Genomic DNA, 18,078 nt, shown 5'->3' on the forward strand with positions numbered 1-18,078 from the left:
TTCATTTAAGTCAATGGAACAACCAGTCTTGCTGGCATTAGCAGTTATCAATAAGGGCTCTAATGATGGCATACATAATAGAAGTTCTGGTGAAGAAAAGCAGTTTCACATGCCAGAATAATACCCATCGCTAACATAAATATCTGAGATAGCCAACTTATAGAAAGAAAAGGTTAACTCTGGTTCAGGGTTATGGCATTTTCAGGCCATTCTCAATTGCCTAAAAGGAGGGAAATTGGTAATGGCCTGAAATCTCCATAACTCTGAACCAGAATAAACCTAGTTTTCTCTACAGTCTTCTCTGTATAAGCTTACTATCTCAAGGATTCATTATAGTGATGAGAAGGGATAAGGATAAGGGATGACCACAACCTGAGCTAGGGTTTGCATTGCATAACATTGTAAACTGACATACTTTTTCATTAATCATTTGTGAAATGTATTGAGAACAGCCACATTCTGTTCAGTATTTCTACATACTGAACTTCTTAATTGCCTTGATTTCCAAACCTTTCAGGGAAGACAAATTCCTGCTCTGCTTATATTAATTTGACAGCTGAAGTCAGAGAAGTGGCTCCTTTAGGATCCCAGGGTCAGAGAATAGAGCTAAAATTCGACCTCATTTTTTGACCCAAAGGATCCCTCATATGAAATGAATTACTTGGTTTCATTTGTAGAAAAAAAAAACTACATGTTTTTTCATTGCAGAAACAAAGCTGAGAACCATTAGTGTTAAATTCTTAGACATAAGAGAAAATGCATGAAAGTGTTTTGATGAAAAGGTACGGGTTACTCTATTAATATTCACTCTTGTGATCATCGGCTCATGGAAATGATGATAATAAAAGTGAGTTGAGAAAAAAAGAAAATTCAAGTGATTGTTTTGTTTGTTTTGTGTTTTTACAACACTATGCACATGCTATACATCCTTAGTTGTTCCTATATAATATCAGATGACATAAGACAGATCTTACATAATTATTCACTGGATCATTATACAGTCCTGTGTTTCCCTTGGACAGGGCTCTGTGCTGCTCCTGTGACTATGAAATACTACTCTACAACTTGAAAGATAAACTTAATGAACAGGCTAAACAGAAAGTTCAGTATTTTTGAAGCCATAACTAATGCTGATGATTTGTTGTGTGTCCACAATTCCTTTGATAACAAAAACAATCTGTCCATAAGAGACATGTTAAATCTCAACACCATAAACATCTAAATCCTATTCTAATGATTTAAATACAGATGTGTATTACTTTCAGTGATTCACTGTTTTAAATTACCACTCTGTTTACTGTAACTATCAGAACACTGACGTTTTGTACAATTGTACCATTTACATTGCACTTTAATATATTAAATAAATATACATTCAGATTTTGACCTTCATTTTGTATGTTTTGTTTTATAATATAAATATTGGGCCCATACTTGGAAAGCTTTGTAAGAGTGATGGCAGTGTTTAATTAAGCAATTCAATGAATTCTGGAATAGCATCCTCTGGAGATAATGAATGAGACCATTGATGTCAAAACCTAAGATGTCTCGCCATATCTAATAATCCTAAATGCTGACGATGAACTGTGACTACAGTTTGGTCAGACTCCATCTCTGCAGAAAGATGAATAGGTTGATTTTCATTTTAGAATACTGTAGATTATAAATCAGACATGAAGAACAAGCCAAGGGTGGAAGCTGAAAACCCCACACACCTCCTCCACTTTTTTTCTTCAGCTATTGGAATTTAAGACTCTCGGGGTTAAAAATGAGCAATTCTCGGGCAAACTAGGATGCTTTAGTCATTCTCCAAATTGCCTTTGTTCCTTCTGCCCACCAGGAGAATGAAGGAAATACACCAAGATAGGGGAACCATCCAGAGACATAAGGACAAAAGCTTTATGGAATGACTAAAACTTGAAGAGAAAATTCATGGTTTCTTACATGAAAAAATTGGTGGTCAAAGTACAGGGGTAACTCAGCAATTGTAAGTACATGTGTGAGGGGGTGGAGCATTATTTCAGAAAGGAGGAATCCAGAAAATATTTGTGGTAGTCAGGGCAACTGGGCCTAGAAACAGAAAACCAAGATTTAAATGACAGCTCCTCAGAAACAGTACAAAATACCAGAGGGATTCTGAGGACTTGAAGATGAAGATACCCTAGGCAAAATCAATAAGGATATAGGTGAGTAAACCATACCCCCACCTACAAAATGTACATTATTTTCAAGTGCGCGTGGTATAGTCACCAAAGTCATATAAAGCCTATTTTCTGGCCCCAACGGAATTAAACAAGAAATCACTAACAGTAACACATCTCACAGTTTATTGGAGATCAGAACATACAGACAACCTAACTGAGGACGGATTGAAATGACAGTGTGCTGTAATTTATGTCCAAATATTACTGTACAGAAAATATCATCAAATAATATAAAACAAAAGAATTACTATGAAATGTCCAAATGTCAAGTTCTGGGCAACAATAAAAGCTTACATAGGAAAACTTAAGTGTGAGGATTTCCAAATAAGAAAGAGAAGGTGGCAAAAACAAACTATTAAATAAGTTAATTAACACATCAGGTGAAAATGGTCCACACTTCCAGGGAAAGTAAACAATTCTTATTTCATTCACAAGCTCCTGTAGTGTCTATAGACTGAGGGGAAGATCATCACAGCTCTTTTTCTGTGCCACCCAGCAACCCAGAACTGGTCAACTCAATTCTTTGTATCTTTGTTTTGTTTTTGTTTTTTTGAGACAGGGTTTCTCTGTGTAGCTTTTGGTGCCTGTCCTGGACCTAGTTCTATAGACCAGCCTAGCCTCAAACTCACAGAGATCCGCCTGGCTCTGCCTCCCAAGTGCTGGGATTAAAGACATGCGCCACCACCAACGGCCCAATTCTTTGTATCTTAACTTTCTGTTTATTTGTATCAACCCTGGAGGTGGGCTCTTGGAAGCGTTAATGAATAAGCAATCTAAAGCTGTTTGTAACTCAAGAAGATGATTATTTAGGTTTTATGTCCCAGGGCAGGAGCACTACTGGATGGTCAGTGTGTTTTCTCAAGAGAGGAAAGAAACATGTAAGCCAAGTCATATGTACAAGCATGTGTGTGTATATGTGTATACATATATATGTTCATATAAATGTACATATATACATATATACAAGAGACTCTTATAAGATCAGGGTCTCTTCTCTCTGTTGGTGCATAAAGCCATTTACTTAAAGTCTTGGGGAAATGAGTCCTTGGAACTAGAAGGGCAGACTAATTATTCCTGGCTGACAGGCTGAGTGACACTTTCCAAGATGGTGGAAACTCTCCTAGAAGTCATTAAACTTATATGGAACATTCCTCCCTGCTCCCACCCAAGTGACCTTGCTAGCCAGTTCTTGACAAAAAACTACAGAGCACAGAAGTCTGGTGTAATAAAGGGGGAACTGAAGAGAAAGGCACTTATGTCCCCAAATGGAAGAAAAACTGTTATTTTTACTTTGGAAAATTTACTTTATGTATTAAAACTGCAAAACTCACATAGAATACTTCTTAATTTCTTAATGTAAAATCAGATTTGGATAAAACCTGTTCATAAGACAGATTCAAGCAAAGTAACTTACCAATGTGTCTGTCAAAAGGCCCGTGGTTTGAATAATCTGACGTCTTCTGTTTTTATGGTATTATGTTGAATTTTAACTTTTGTGTTTGGGAATACCTAATGCTCCTACACTCTAAGTTATAAAGAGAGATACCATGTTCATTTTGTGACAGTATTTTCAGCTCTGAGATGTGCTGATTAGCACCCACACAAAATGAGCCTTCAGTAAATAATAGAAAAACAAATTAATGATCAAGTTGTATTCTTTCAGCCCCATCCAAATGCTGTGAAGACTAGAATACATAATATAAATAAAGTTCCTTATAAAACTTGTTTTTCAAATAATATACCATCATATTACTGTAATGCTCTTCTCTCCCCCCTAGCTCTCAAGGTCTTTTCCAGGAGCTCTTCCCCACTCCTTCCTCCTCTCCCTTATGTCTTCCTTTGCTGTGTTCCTTTCTCTATTTCCCCTCCAGAGCATCACTTCCCACTTGGCCCTCCCTCCTGAAAGGGTGGTGGAGGCACTGACAGAGTTGATGAGGCCACCACATTGGAGGAAACAGACTTGTGTAGCATGTCACTAGGATAACAAGGGTGACACCAAAGTGTGCTTAGTCATCATTCACCAAGTCTGTGAACTATCATTTTTATTCTTGGTAGTTTCTCTACATTTTGTAATATTATTTAATATACCTATCTTTATCTCTAAAAGTGAAGGAGAATATTTCTATAAAAGAAGGAAACTAATAATGCTGATGTCTCACTATTTCAGCAGTTCAACACAAGAAGAACATTTACAGCCTTGTCTCCTCTCAATTCTTTGCTATTGTACAGATCTTGAGTTTCCATATGCCTCAGTCTCACCCAGTTAAACCCAAGCCTAAGTCCTTGTAGACTGACTCTGGCTAGGATTTATAGTTTTTTTCTTCAATTTACACATACTATATGGAATTATAAAGCAAACTCATATTGTCCCAGCACATAAACTGTGTTTATTAGGTTTTGTTTGGTTGGTTTTACCATTGAAAAACAAATGATCTTAAGTATGAAGACTTCAGAGGCCAGGATGACATTTGGGTTGAGCCACTGTGTACACTGTTAAATTGGTTGCTGAATTACAAACTGCCCCCAAACTAGTGAATTAAAGTGACAACCAGTGTATTTGCTGAGAAATTCATAGACTACAATTGAGTGGCCTTTCTTCTCCAAGTGCCATTAGTTGTGGTCACTTCTGTGGCTATATTCAGGTGACATGTCTGTTGACTTCTGGGTCATGTTTAGCTGTGATACAGTTGACTTTGCAATCCACTCTGGTAACTCAGCTGCGATGGCTGAACAGTACAGGCTGGATGGGTATCCTTTTGTGTGGTCTCTGTAGCAAGGTAGCCATATCTCTTGACCAGATTCCTGTGTCTAACAAGAAATGAAAGTTCTCATCATACCTGACATCCTAATGCAGATGGCATCATCTGTGCTACATTCAGTTCATCAAAGCTAGTCAGAGGGATTCAAGCAGTTCATGGAGAAAAATTCACTTCTTGGGCAGTTTTTCTGTGTCTGCTTTATCTGAATCAGTATATTTTTTTCCAGTAATATCCATTTACCTGCAAATTTCATGGTTTGATTTTTCTTTAGAGCTGAATAAGATTCCATTGTGTATATGGATCATATTATCGCCATCCAGCCATCAGCCCTAGCTGCTGTGAATAGAAGGATGTGGCAATGAACGTGGCTGAGCAGATATATGTAGTAGGATACGGAATCTTTAAGGAATATGTCCCATCTGATAGTTCTATTTCTAGCTTCTATTTCACACTGATTTCCATAGGAGCTGCACCAGCCTACACTCCCACCAATAGTGATAAAGGCTTCCCTTTCCCCGTTCTCAGCAGCATTTGTTATTGGATTACGACGATAGCCATTCTGATGGAGTCTCAAAGTCCCTTTAATTTCAATTTCCCTAGTGACTAAGGATGCTGAAGACTTGTAAGTGATTACCAGCCATTTGCATCTTATTTTAAGAATTCTCTGTTCATATCTACTGCCCATTTTTATTGGGCTGTTTGTTTTGCTTTTTGAGTTCTTAGTGTCTTCTAACAAAGGTTTCCTCTCATTCCATAGACTGCCTCTTCAGTGGGTTGTTTTCTTTGCTCTGTGGAAGCTTTTCAGTTTCATGAGGTCTCATTTGTTAACTGTTGGCCTTCTTTCCTGAGTGACCAGAGTCCTGTTAGGAAGTATTACCTATGCTTGTATGTTGTAACAACTTCCTACCTTCTCTTCCAGAAGTTTCATATTTTTGTTGAGGTCTTTGATACATTTGTAGTTGATTTTAGTGCAGAGTGATTTTAAATGCTTTAAAATATTGTCACAACTAGGTGTCAGTCCACCAGCTATCTCTGATTGTCCTGGTTGCTTTTATTTGTTTATCAACTCAAGATAAACTAGAGTCATTTGGAAGAAAGGCTCTCAACTGAGAAACCGCTTCTGAAAGATTGGCCTTATCGGTAAGTCTGTAGGGCATTTTCTTGATTAATGACTCATGTGGGAAGGCCCAGCCTACTGTGCATAGTATGCCAATCTTGTGCGGGTGACCCTGAGCTGTATAAGAAAGCAGGCGGAGCAAACCATGAGGAGCAAACCAGTAAACAGTATTTCCCCATGGCTTCGTTTTTGCCTCCCAGTTCCTGCCTCGAGTTCCTACCCTGACTTTCTTCAGTGATCCAATATGACCCAAGATTAATGAGAAGAAATAAACTCTTTCCTGAATACATTGCTCTTGATTGTAGTGTTTTACCACAGCAATGGGAATCTAACTAAGACACTGTTATTATGCTTTTACTCAGCCTTTCACAAGGCAATGAAAAGACCCTGGTGTATGATACCTAACACACCCTCAGAATGCACACACAAATATGCACATAAAGGACTGAATCTCAAGAAACATTCAGTTTGGGCTTTCAAGAAATCTATTTGATCACTAAGAGAAACAAATTCTAGCAACACTAAACTGACAGAAAACTCTGGCTTTTCAGCTTTTTTTTCCCTCACATTCTTATAACTTGTTCATCTATAAAAGATATTTTCTTCCTGTTACTCAAATTACTACTTGATGTGGGATAAAGAAAAAATAAGAGACTCCAACAGGTGAAACAAATCAAGTCATTGAAATTTCTGCGCACTAAATGCCTGCCATAAGAAAAGAAATTCACTATCAGTGGCACAACTGACTCCTCCCCATCACCCACACATGTCATTTTGGTTGTATTTACAGAGCAAGCTCCAAACTTTTTTTTTGTCTGTGGTTTTCATTATCTAAGGTGATTTTGTACTTCAGCACAAAAGTTGAGTTTGTGTCACAATGAAAAACTCTTAACACTGGGCTGTAGAAATGGCTCAGGGGGCAAATAGTCTGCTGTGTTAAGCATGAGGACCTGAGTTTGAATCTCCACCATCCACATCAAAGCCAGGTATAGTGTAACCCCAGAACTAGAAGTTGAAGACAGATCTCAGGGTCTTTCTGGCCAGCCAGTCTAGACAAAGAAGCAAGCTCCAGGTTCAGCAAGAGACTTGTCTCAAAAATGAGATGGAGAAGCAGCTGAGGAAGATATCCTGATGTCAGTCTTTGCCCTACACATACACACACACACACACACACACACACACACACACACACACACACGTGCACTTTCACACATGTGCATTTATGTAGACACCACACACATATACACACACAGAGACATACACACGGAGTCTTGTATTGTCATCATAAACCAGTAATGCTAATGAATTGGCCTAGTATTTTCACATCTAAATTTTGATAGGTGGCAGTAACGTAATTGGAGTAACAACCTGTAAGATTCACAAGTAACAGAGTTCAATTAGCAGTCATAATTTTGACTGTAGGAGAACACATCAGCTAGAAAACTACATACATCCAGTGCACACAAATTATAATCGCTAAAGAAAAAAAGGAATATAAACAGATTAAAGTAGTAGCCAAACGAGTTTCTTAACAGCCTAGAACAAAAGTAAATAGTGCACTGATAATTTGGTTAGACATTGTAAAAAGCCATGAAATTTGTCTTTGCTTTACATGGTTTTTCTTATTTCAAAGCTCACATCAAAGCAATCTCACTCATAATTACTTCTGAGTCATTAAATAATTGGGAAATGTTTAAAAATTAGGGCCATCTCCACTGGGATCCTAACTATTAAGTAAGTATTCACAATTCTTTATTCACATTTAAAGGAATTATTACCACACTTTTTAATAAGTCAAATGTGCCCCAATGGCTTTTTATCCTAAGAAGGACATCCTAAAGACTTTGTCTACATATGGCCAATGGGTACCTGCTCTCCTAGGACATCATTAGCTCTCTTTCCTACTGAGCCAAGTAGGTCACTGAACAATTCATTTGTATGTAGCACAGTTAGATGAATTTTTCTGTTACATCATGTTGGTTTAGTTTTCAACTATAATAAATAGTTCATGCAATATGTACATAGTTAGAATTTGAGAAATAGTATTTTGGAATATTCTTGCCCCAAATGTTTGAGATTTTTCAATATATTAGGTACATGAATTACTTCAGATATTCTTTTTTTTAATTTGTGTGTGAGTGTGTATGTGTGTGCACATGCACATGCACATATATATGTAATTGCTCTTGTATGCAAATGTGCAGAGGACAGAGAGCACTGGGTTTCCTGTTATACCATGATCCATGTTACTCTCTTGATACATGGTCTCTCACTGAATCTGGAACCTGCTGGTTTTTTTTTTTTTTGGTGGGGGGCGGGGGGCTAGGCTCAAACGCCAGCAATCCTCTAGTCTCAGCCAGCCCTTCACCAGCACCACTTCCTGGTATACATTTGGCTATGTCCAGCTTTTTTTGTAGGTACAAGGGATCCAAATTCGGGTCCACATACTATCGCAGTAAGCACTTTATTAACAAGCCATCTTCTCAGCCCTAAAAATGACTTTAATGAAGAGCTAGTAAAAATTGAAATTTCTAAGAGTAGGAATGGTGAAAGTTTAAGGAAGTAAAAAATAGAAGTCCAGTGATTAATTTGTCTAAGGTAAGGGAAACAGTATTTCTCTGGATCTGACATAAATAAAATGGTCTATTTAATCATCTGTCTGAGACTCTTGAACCACCTCAGAGAGCAATGTGGCTCTCCAATAACACCAATTATTGGGAAGTCATGTTTTAAATGCATTTCTGCTGTCCTATAAATAGCACAGTGCTAGGGCCCAGGATTTGCAGTAGGTAAAAGCTAAGGTCTGTCAGCTTTTCAGTGCTGTGGTAGTAAGGGCCTAACAAATGGCCCCAGGACAGGGAATCTCTGATTTATAGCATCAGCCAGCCAATTTTCCACCATGGCTATTTTAAGCTACCAACCAAACATCAGTGTACAGAGGTTGGAAGAGATGAGCAGCTGCTTTCTCTTATACAGTACCTTCCCAGTACAGACAAAATAGATGCACATCACCTCAAGAACATAGAAAATAATCACTTGGAAGATGAGGCAGTGTAAGTATAATCTTAATGTATCTATCATTTAGTTACGTGCTATGTAATTTTTAGTAATGGTTGTGTTTGGCAACCAGCTTGCAAAATTCCTGAAAACTTGAGATTTGGATTGTCAAAAGTCAACCTGAGCTAGCTGGAGTGCTCCTCTCAGATCACTGATGTTGAGGTGGCTGCAGGAGATAAGGTCAAGGAACACAAGCCATGTGTAATATACATCTTCCCTAAGATGTGATAATTGGATTGCAGACCTGTGTTGGAGATGATCCCCTCCCAAACCCTCTTGGTCTGTGAAGGAATGCTGAGTCCCATACAGAATACATATGTTCACTTAACTATACTTAATTTTAACTCTTCTTTCATCTTTGTCGTGGCTCCATGTCAGCCTTTTGGCATTGGTTTTGTTTGCCTTTTTTTTTTTTAAATTGAACCTTTTTCTGAAGTTGCTTTAAGATTTTTTTTTCATTATCACCCAAGCAGCCTTTTATGCTGACACGTAAGCCAGGGTATTGAAAGATTTCCCCCCAGCTTCCTCAGTTTATCCTTCAGTGTACCATCATCTTTCAAGAGAAAGAATAAAATATGAATTGCTTCAACCGTCCATTTGTAGCATAAATACGACCATCTCATTGGGCAAAGCAAGTTTTTTGGATGGACCCAGGACATCAGTGGGAAGACATTACAAGGCAGCATGGCATAAGCTATGTATATATGAGGTAGGAAGAATTGGAGCGATTAGTGTAATTAATCTACTTCATTTATCATCATCAGGAAAAAATAAGTTATATAATCATGTATTTAATGTGTAAAAGCTCTGATTACCAATTGTCAAGATTTTTTTAGAGGAAGGCCAGTAGTTAAATCAGTCTGTATGAGTATCTGTCATACAAAAGCTTGTAAACACGGCAAAGCAGACTGTGTGGGGCCAGCTTACCAGCATGCCACTAAACTCATTGCAGAAGTTCCCATCCAATGCTTCTCCTGTATACAAGTCGTTAGATGATCAAGTTACTTTCCCATTCCACATCAGAGAAAATAACACAGGCATAATTATCAGTTTGCAGGTTTTCTTTTCCTTAGTTACCCATTACACATGCAAATAGCCTAAATTAATTGTTCTAAAGATAGATGGCTCATCACTTCTTCAACAGGTACTATAAAATTGTAATTAAGTAAATATCATCAAGGAAATTACTTGAGTTTAAAGTTTCCAATTTGCTATTTTAAGAGAGTATTTTAATTCTCATTAATTCTGTACCTTTTCTATAAATTTACTTTAGATAACTCCAGGGTCAGCATCAGTTTACAGTAGCTACAAATTTTTGTCCGTAGAGAGATGAAGCTATTAAGTTGGGTTGACCTTAGGTCATATGAGATCTCTTTTTGCTACCCAAAGAATTTGAACATAGGTGTACCCTTGTATTATGAATGAAAATGGAAACTCATTCAATTTCAAATAGAAGTCAGCATGTTTCACAAACCCCGAAACTTATGCTACTGGGGATGCAGGAAGCATGGGTCTTTCCAGTCTTGGAGCCACTCCTCAATTCTCTTTCACATTTCATTTCCTGTGAAAAAGTGACCAAGTCACAATTCAAGAAAGCCTGTAGTATTTGAAGAGTTAAAAATGGATAGGTGTTAGTGTTTTTCTTTCCTTAGAAGGAAGGCAATTGTGAAGTGATTCTCCTTTGTGGGTTTTTAATTTTTTAATTCTTAAAATTGACTCCAGAATATTGTTTTCATCTGGGGTTTGCAAGCATATTCCATCTTGATTTCCATCCACCTTCTTCATTTCCTTGTCCCCCTTTCCACTCTACAGAGATACTTCCACATCCATGTTTGTTGATGCTCCTTTGACAATAGAAAGAAATGGAACTAGCCTAGTTGTTAATCAATAGGTGAATGGATAATGAAAATGTATTTTTTTTAAAAAAAAAAAACCTCAAAAGTTAGTTCTGAAACTGTACCTATATTTCTTTCATATTGAAGGAAAAAACACTGGATATATGCACATATACACACTTTGGTCTTCTTTCTCTCATATATCTGTATATATATGAAGTGTGTCTCTCTGTGCATATGTGTGTGTGCCTGTGTATGTGTGTTTGTAGGCTGTGTGTGTGTGTGTGTGCACGTGCATGTGTAGGCTGACATAGGAAAATCACAAGTTCAAGGACTGCTGGGCTACATAGTGAACTTAAGGCCAGCATGAGTATCTAAGTAAAATCCTGTCTACACACACACACACACACACACACACACACACACACACACACACACACACAAGTTTAGAACAGAGCTGGGGATACAGCACAGTGATAGAGTACATGCCTAGCACATATGAAGCCCTAGATCCAAATACCTACCCCTAGGAAAAATAATCCATGTTCAGGTTTTTCAACAACAAAAAAATTACCGTATTAGAATTATTTTCTTACATTTTTATCTTTAAAAAACTGTACTATCACTCTATAGTGAAAGATAAGGTTGAGTGATGAGTTAGTAGCATAGGACTAGCAAATTCAAGAAGAATGAATGGTCCTGGTAAGGAAACATGAATTACTTGGAAAATAATGTCATAATTTCATAATGTACTAAAAAAGATATATAGACTATTCTATATTTTGTAAGCACAGAGCTTATACAGAAGAGGTAATTGGAAATCTCATACACAAATGCATGCATGTCTCAATGAAAAACCTATTAAAGTAAAAATTGAAAAGAGAAAAGTTAATATAAAATGTTTTATTACAGGTGCATGTAGGTAAAGAAAAAATACAGTAATTATATGATAGATATGTATTCAAAATCAACCAGAATTGAAGCAATATTCAAAAGCCCAGATTTTCAAATAACAGCATGGTTAGACCAACTTGAATGATTTTTATAGTTAGAAAGAAAAGCAGAACCGAGAAGAATTAATCTGAGAAATAATATGAAGGTATTTTATTACACTCACAAGGTTTTTCCTTAAATAAAATGGTACACTGTCCATTACATTATCTCATATTCTTTGTTTAAAAAGCCACTGCATATACAGCTCTCACACTTTCTATTAAAAGAATGCAATTTCCCCCTGATTCTGCTGCAGAAGAAAAAGCACTTTGGGGCATACAGGGAATGACTTTCATATCCCTTTACAGAAGTGGTTCTCAAACTTCCCAATGTTGCAATTCTTTCATACAGTTCCTCATGCTGTGGTGACTCCCACCACCACCAATTATTTCATTGCTCCTTCATAACTCTAATTTTGCTACTGTCATGAATCCTAATGTAAATATCTACTATGCAGGATATCTGATATGTGACCCCTGTGGGGGTCACAACCTAGAGGTTGAGAACTGTGGCTTTACAGAGTTCAGCTGTTGGCTTAGTCCATGTGTGGTGTGTATTCAGGAAAGCAGCCTCATGGCACGTTAGTTTACTGTCCTTTCAGTACTTGGGATGAGTATTTATTCATATAGATTTCCACACCTGAAATTAATCTGTCATTTTTGTTCCTGCACAGAAATGGTTACTTCCTCTACCACAGCTCCTGCTACTTTTTGTCTTATTCTAAGTTGTACTGTTCATGTAAAAATATGATACATCAATATTTATAAATAACTTGGGAAAATTTTAATGTTCTTTTATTTCTCTCATTCTCCTTATTTACAATTTTAGGAAAGTATACCCCAAAGTATATGTTTACTACAGAGAATGCCAAAGCTAACTGTACCATCATAAAACAAAGCAGTACCATAAAAAATTTAAAAAATGAACTAAAGGCATGGTGCCATATTTTACACATTTTCATTTGGATGATGGTCTCCCAGATAGCTACCAATGTCTTTCTTTCTAAAAAAACAAAACAAAACAAAACAAAAACCCCCAATATTTTTAGTATGCACCAAATCAGGAGAAGTAGGTTATTTGCATAAAGGTAATATTCTCTCTCATAGGTATTCATTCTCAGAATAAAATCTTCTACTTGCCATTGTCTTAGCACTTATTGCTTTGCAATAAGAACCAAAAATATTTGTTAACGTTTGTTAACCAAACCAGTGGAGAGCGCATTTGTTGATTCTAGTTTTTAAGCCGAAGCCATGATGGGGCAGACTTTCTCCCCAATACCCGCCAACCATGAGAGAGGAGGAAAGAGAAGGAGGCAGAGAGGATGGAAGGGTCTGTGGCTTCTGAGTTGAGGGATAGCAAACAGGTATGTTCAAAGTTTCTAGAATAGAACTGTATGCTTTAAATTCTCTTAATACATGGACATATAAAACTGCCAATAAATTTATCTTCTCCCTCCACTTAGAAGCCATTGTCTTTACAAAGACACACAGACCTTAAAAGTGAGAGGGAAAAAAAACACAAAATGGGAGCTTTGAAACAAATTTAACATACCCAAATTACCTACTTGTGAGGTGTCAGGGGAAAATATCAATCCTAGTTCTGGCTTGTACAGATATGGCTGCTCAACTGTAAGGCGAGACTAGTGAGTGTCATTTATACCGTCTACTACTGCACATGGAGGCATGAAGCAAAGCCGCCATGTGCTGTGCTTTACAACGACCTAGGGTGGTTTCAAGACACTGGGAAACTGTCACACAAGCATAGAGAAGTCAAGGGCTTGATTTGTTCTGTTCCCATGACACCAGACAGACCAGTCTGACTGACACATGCTGATGGAGATCTTTAATAACACTTGTTTGGGTTCACATGTATAAAGATGCCCATAAGGGAGAGACTCCTGAGAGCCTACAACAGATCAATGAGTATCTATCTGTTTGGCTTTGTTCTTTTTTCTGCCTCCATACACCTTCCTGGCTATTATCAAACAAGAAATTAAAGAAAATTATCTATAGCCAATTATTGATCCATAAAAGGAAGAAATAATATGGAGTAGAAACCAGGACAACAGGATTAGCAATGTAGTGCTTGGCAAGAATGAACTGATGGTGCTCAGTCTTCTTTGGAGCTACCTTTGCAAGCAGCTAGACTAAGCTGACCTGTATCAGCCAGCCTCCTCTTCTGCAGTCTTAGGAACAAGTACTACTACTGAGAACTCAGTTTGGTGAGGCAGATAAATCACTATTTAAGCTGAATAACGTTTTTGTGAAGGAAAATTAAACTCAATGCAGGACTGTATTCTAAGAGAAACATCATATGAGAGACCAGTGAGATAGTCCTCTTTATCACTACTGCAACATGAGCTAAATCCACAGAGGTCTGTGGGACCTGCTCTATGAATATCTGAAGTGAGACTTCTTCTGTGCATTTCATGAACTGTCAGCACCTCCCATAGCATGGAAGATTAGCTCAGAATCTGTCCCACAAAATGTGTGACGCCAGTAATACTTGGTGGGTACATGACATTTATCCTAAAAAGAAACTCTTAATATCAAGCTTCTTGACATATCCCGATTTAAAAATCTTAGATATAGAACAACCAAGATATTGTGTGAAATATAACTATACTATAACAGTTATATAATTTTTACATGTTAGGCATAATTAGTTCTAATATCATCGATGGTTTGTAAGAATGAGACCTGTTGGCATTTTTTTTTCAGCTTAGAACACAAAAGTTGCAGAAGGCTGTTATGTGGAATGATAAAGCTATTCTGATCAACTATGAATATGAACAGTCACATACTGACAAATACTGAAGATAAGTTTTGAATATAGAAAAGCTGATAAGTAACCGAAAAGCACTTGTAATCAAACGGTTCAGATGTCTGCAAGCTGCTCCCCAGGCAGCAGACCACCTTCACTTATGGTGTGTAGATCTAGACACTGTGTCTTTAAAAGGAAAACATGAAACTTTAGAGCACATTCAGATATAACGTGGACACAATCTTGAGGCAGGCTGCACTATTTGCAAAGATTTTGTCTAGAGAAAAGAAAGTCAGAAGAGATGTTTTGAAAAACAGAGACGGGGGAGGAAGAGAGAAAAAGAAAAGGGATAGAGAGATATGATAGAGGGAGGGAGGGGGAAAGAAAGAGGGAGACAGAGACAGACAGACAGACAGACAGACAGACATATGAAGAATATTTGTCACCTGTGCCTCCAAGATAAGTCAGCAAATGTTGACTCAATAAAACAAGACAGATAGCTTGTTCTTTAAGCAGAAGGTAACAGTTTTCCCAGTGTTAGACATACCCATATACAACTTGTCTTTGCTATTATGGATAAGGTTTCTACAGAGGAATGGTGGTAGGAAAAGAAAAAGTTCACCAACCGAGAGAATTTGACACTTTTATGAATGTTATACAATATACATGAACACAGACTGGAACAATAATGTCTCACGTATGTATTCCCAAAACAGAGGGTCTTGTTAGCAAAAGGTAACATCCTCTATCTACACACCCTTCACTATTTCCACTTTCTTGAAGTCCCTCCTATGAATAACTACTGACATCTCACCTTGAGAAGTATATAGCCACTTTTCTGTATTATAAAAGTGATAATTGGCAGTAGGAAAAAAATCTTGTAGGAAAATCGTGTAGGAAAGTATCTTTGTTTCATCACAAAAAAAATTCAACAGTCAATAATATCTCTCTCTCTCTCTCTCTCTCTCTCTCCCCCCCCCCCCCCCCGTGCATATGTGTGTGTGCATGTGCGCGCGCGTGTGTGTGTGTGTGTGTGTGTGTGTTGAGTTTACTTACCTAAAAAATTCTCATTATGGCTTTTTGGGGAAGCCTAGTTCAGATAGGATCTGGAAAATGAACTTTACCTGAATATAGTATGATAGTTTTGCATACATAACTATTACAGACAAAGTCTCAAGACCAGATGTGACTGTTAAATTAGCCATTCTTATACTAATGAGTCTCTAACAGAGAAGAAATACATTGCACTGATGCAACAGTACAATCAAAGCAGGATCTGCAGAATGTTTACAAAAATGGGAAGACTTTTAGGTATTCTATTGGCATTTGTTTTAGCTTAGGAAAAAAAAAAAACTCTGGGAAACTAAGACATGCTCATCATTATGAGAGCTGCTGCTCTAATTCTGCTGAGATAAAATGTTGCCAGGCCATCTATGTGCTATATTTAAAGAGACACAAAATCAGTGTTTCTGGGGAGCAGTTTTGAACTGTGTTAGAATACACCAAAGGTCCTATTTGTCAGTAAAGAACAAAAGGATGTTGGGTATAATGGTTTACACCTATCATCCCAACACTTGGTAGAGAGGCTATGTTACATAGTTAGTTCAATTCAAGACCCTATCCTGTCACTCTTTTATCCCTGAAACAAAATGACTTCACTTTTAGCATAAGGCAATGCACAACCTATAAAATATGTGTATGAATACAAGAAAAATAATTTGAGGCAAATTATGACTATATTATGACTTATTATGACTACACACTTACCTACCCCTTGGCTCATCATGGAGACTTTATTTCCAAGAGTTCTCAAAAGGTCTTAGTCAAGTCTATACCCTTGAATAAGATGATGTTCTGCAGTAGATGATGAATAGAAAAAAGCAGGACCACTGAGGAGAAGAGAAAAACACTGACTACTTTCATCCATAAAGAAGACTTTTCATTTCCCCACTCCATTCATCCCCAAATTCCTCCCATCAACACAAACTCCTTTAAATTTTGACTAGTGACAGCAGAGGATGGTTCAAGACAGTCTGATCTATAGGCCATTTTTATTTAGCTTTATTTATTTGTAAACTTAAAATAGCAACACCTAAAGACTTTGCTTTAGCTTTTAATAATCTACTGTTATATCATTGGACAATAGCTACTGGGTTTTAAATATTGGGAAAACATACAACTGTTGTTCCTATGGCATTATTATATGGTACTACGTATTACAAAATAAGTAAACTACCATAGAAAATACTGACAATTTTAATATTTTTGACAATTTTGGAGAGAGAATGCTGCAACATCACTATCATTATCTATTTTTCCTTTTTCCAACTCTAATTATAATAATTCCTAATCTATAATACCTTAAAGTTTTGCCTAAACTGTAATAATCTCCCAATCCCTCCATTCTGTTCATCCAATGAAACAGATTAACCTTACAGCAGTACTTTGCAATTTTATGTCTGCCTAATAATATCTCAGCATTCATGATAGAAAATGGCAGCATTACAATTTGTTGAGCAAGTACTGATTAACCATTCTCATGCACTGATCTTAGTTGTAGTTCAGATTAAACGGGGGACATAAAAAGGATGATGCCAATGACTATCCTGGAGAAAATCAGGAAGTGAGCCAATTAGAGGAGAAATTGATTAATTAGAAACGATGGCAAGAATGTTCATAAACATGTTCATTAAACAACTGGAAATGGGGCAATACCTTGTTTAGATTTGGGGACCAGACATGGGAATTTGAAAATAAAGGTGAGGTTTTAAGCATGGAGAAGAGATTAAAATTCATGAGCATACATGAACTCCTCAAGGAAACAGCTTTAAACAGGAAAGAACATAATGTCAAAGGTTGAACTTAAAAGAGTATCTACCCTCAAGAGAAGGCAAAGTTGAGAAGCATTAAGCTCACAGGCAGGAAGAGATCTAGGAGAGGTCAGCACTACAGAGGTTCAGCAGAAATAAAATGATGAAATATCAAAGCGGATGCAGATGAAAGCAGGCCTTGATATTTTAGTGATTTGAAAACCTTACCAAACTGAAATGACTTTTGAAGAATAAGAATCATAAAGCTATAGATTGGTGATAAGTTTTATGAGGATTAGTAGTAAACGGGGTGATGAATAACTTTTACAGCACTTCCCAGTTCATGATGAGTTTCTTATCTATAGTGGAACAAATAGTAACTTGTTCAAGTAAAGCTATTTTTTAAAATCAAGGATATTTGATGGTGGGCAGAGACCAGGGTAGAATCAGGGAAAAGGAAGAGACTGAAGAAGCTGGAGATGGGAACATAAGATGATGATAAACATTGAACAGGACCTCAAATGAGGGAAGAAGTAGCCA

The 18,078-nt window shown here is 37.1% G+C and overlaps 1 long non-coding RNA gene across 17 annotated transcripts in view; it reads right to left on the reverse strand.

The window, feature by feature from the left end:
* LOC128114605 (uncharacterized) overlaps positions 1-18,078 on the reverse strand; it is a 287,065-nt gene that overhangs the window by 261,990 nt on the left and 6,997 nt on the right. For 16 of the 17 annotated variants that reach the window (XR_008219827.1, XR_008219828.1, XR_008219826.1 and 13 more), the window contains exon 2: positions 16,496-16,617. This is a non-coding gene — a long non-coding RNA (uncharacterized LOC128114605). The remainder of the gene's footprint in view (positions 1-16,495; positions 16,618-18,078) is intronic. The other variant, XR_008219822.1, reaches the window with a different exon arrangement.

Source organism: Peromyscus californicus, unplaced genomic scaffold (genome assembly GCF_007827085.1).
Source record: "Peromyscus californicus insignis strain IS unplaced genomic scaffold, ASM782708v3 Scaffold_19__1_contigs__length_69161282, whole genome shotgun sequence".
NCBI lineage: Eukaryota > Metazoa > Chordata > Mammalia > Rodentia > Cricetidae > Peromyscus > Peromyscus californicus.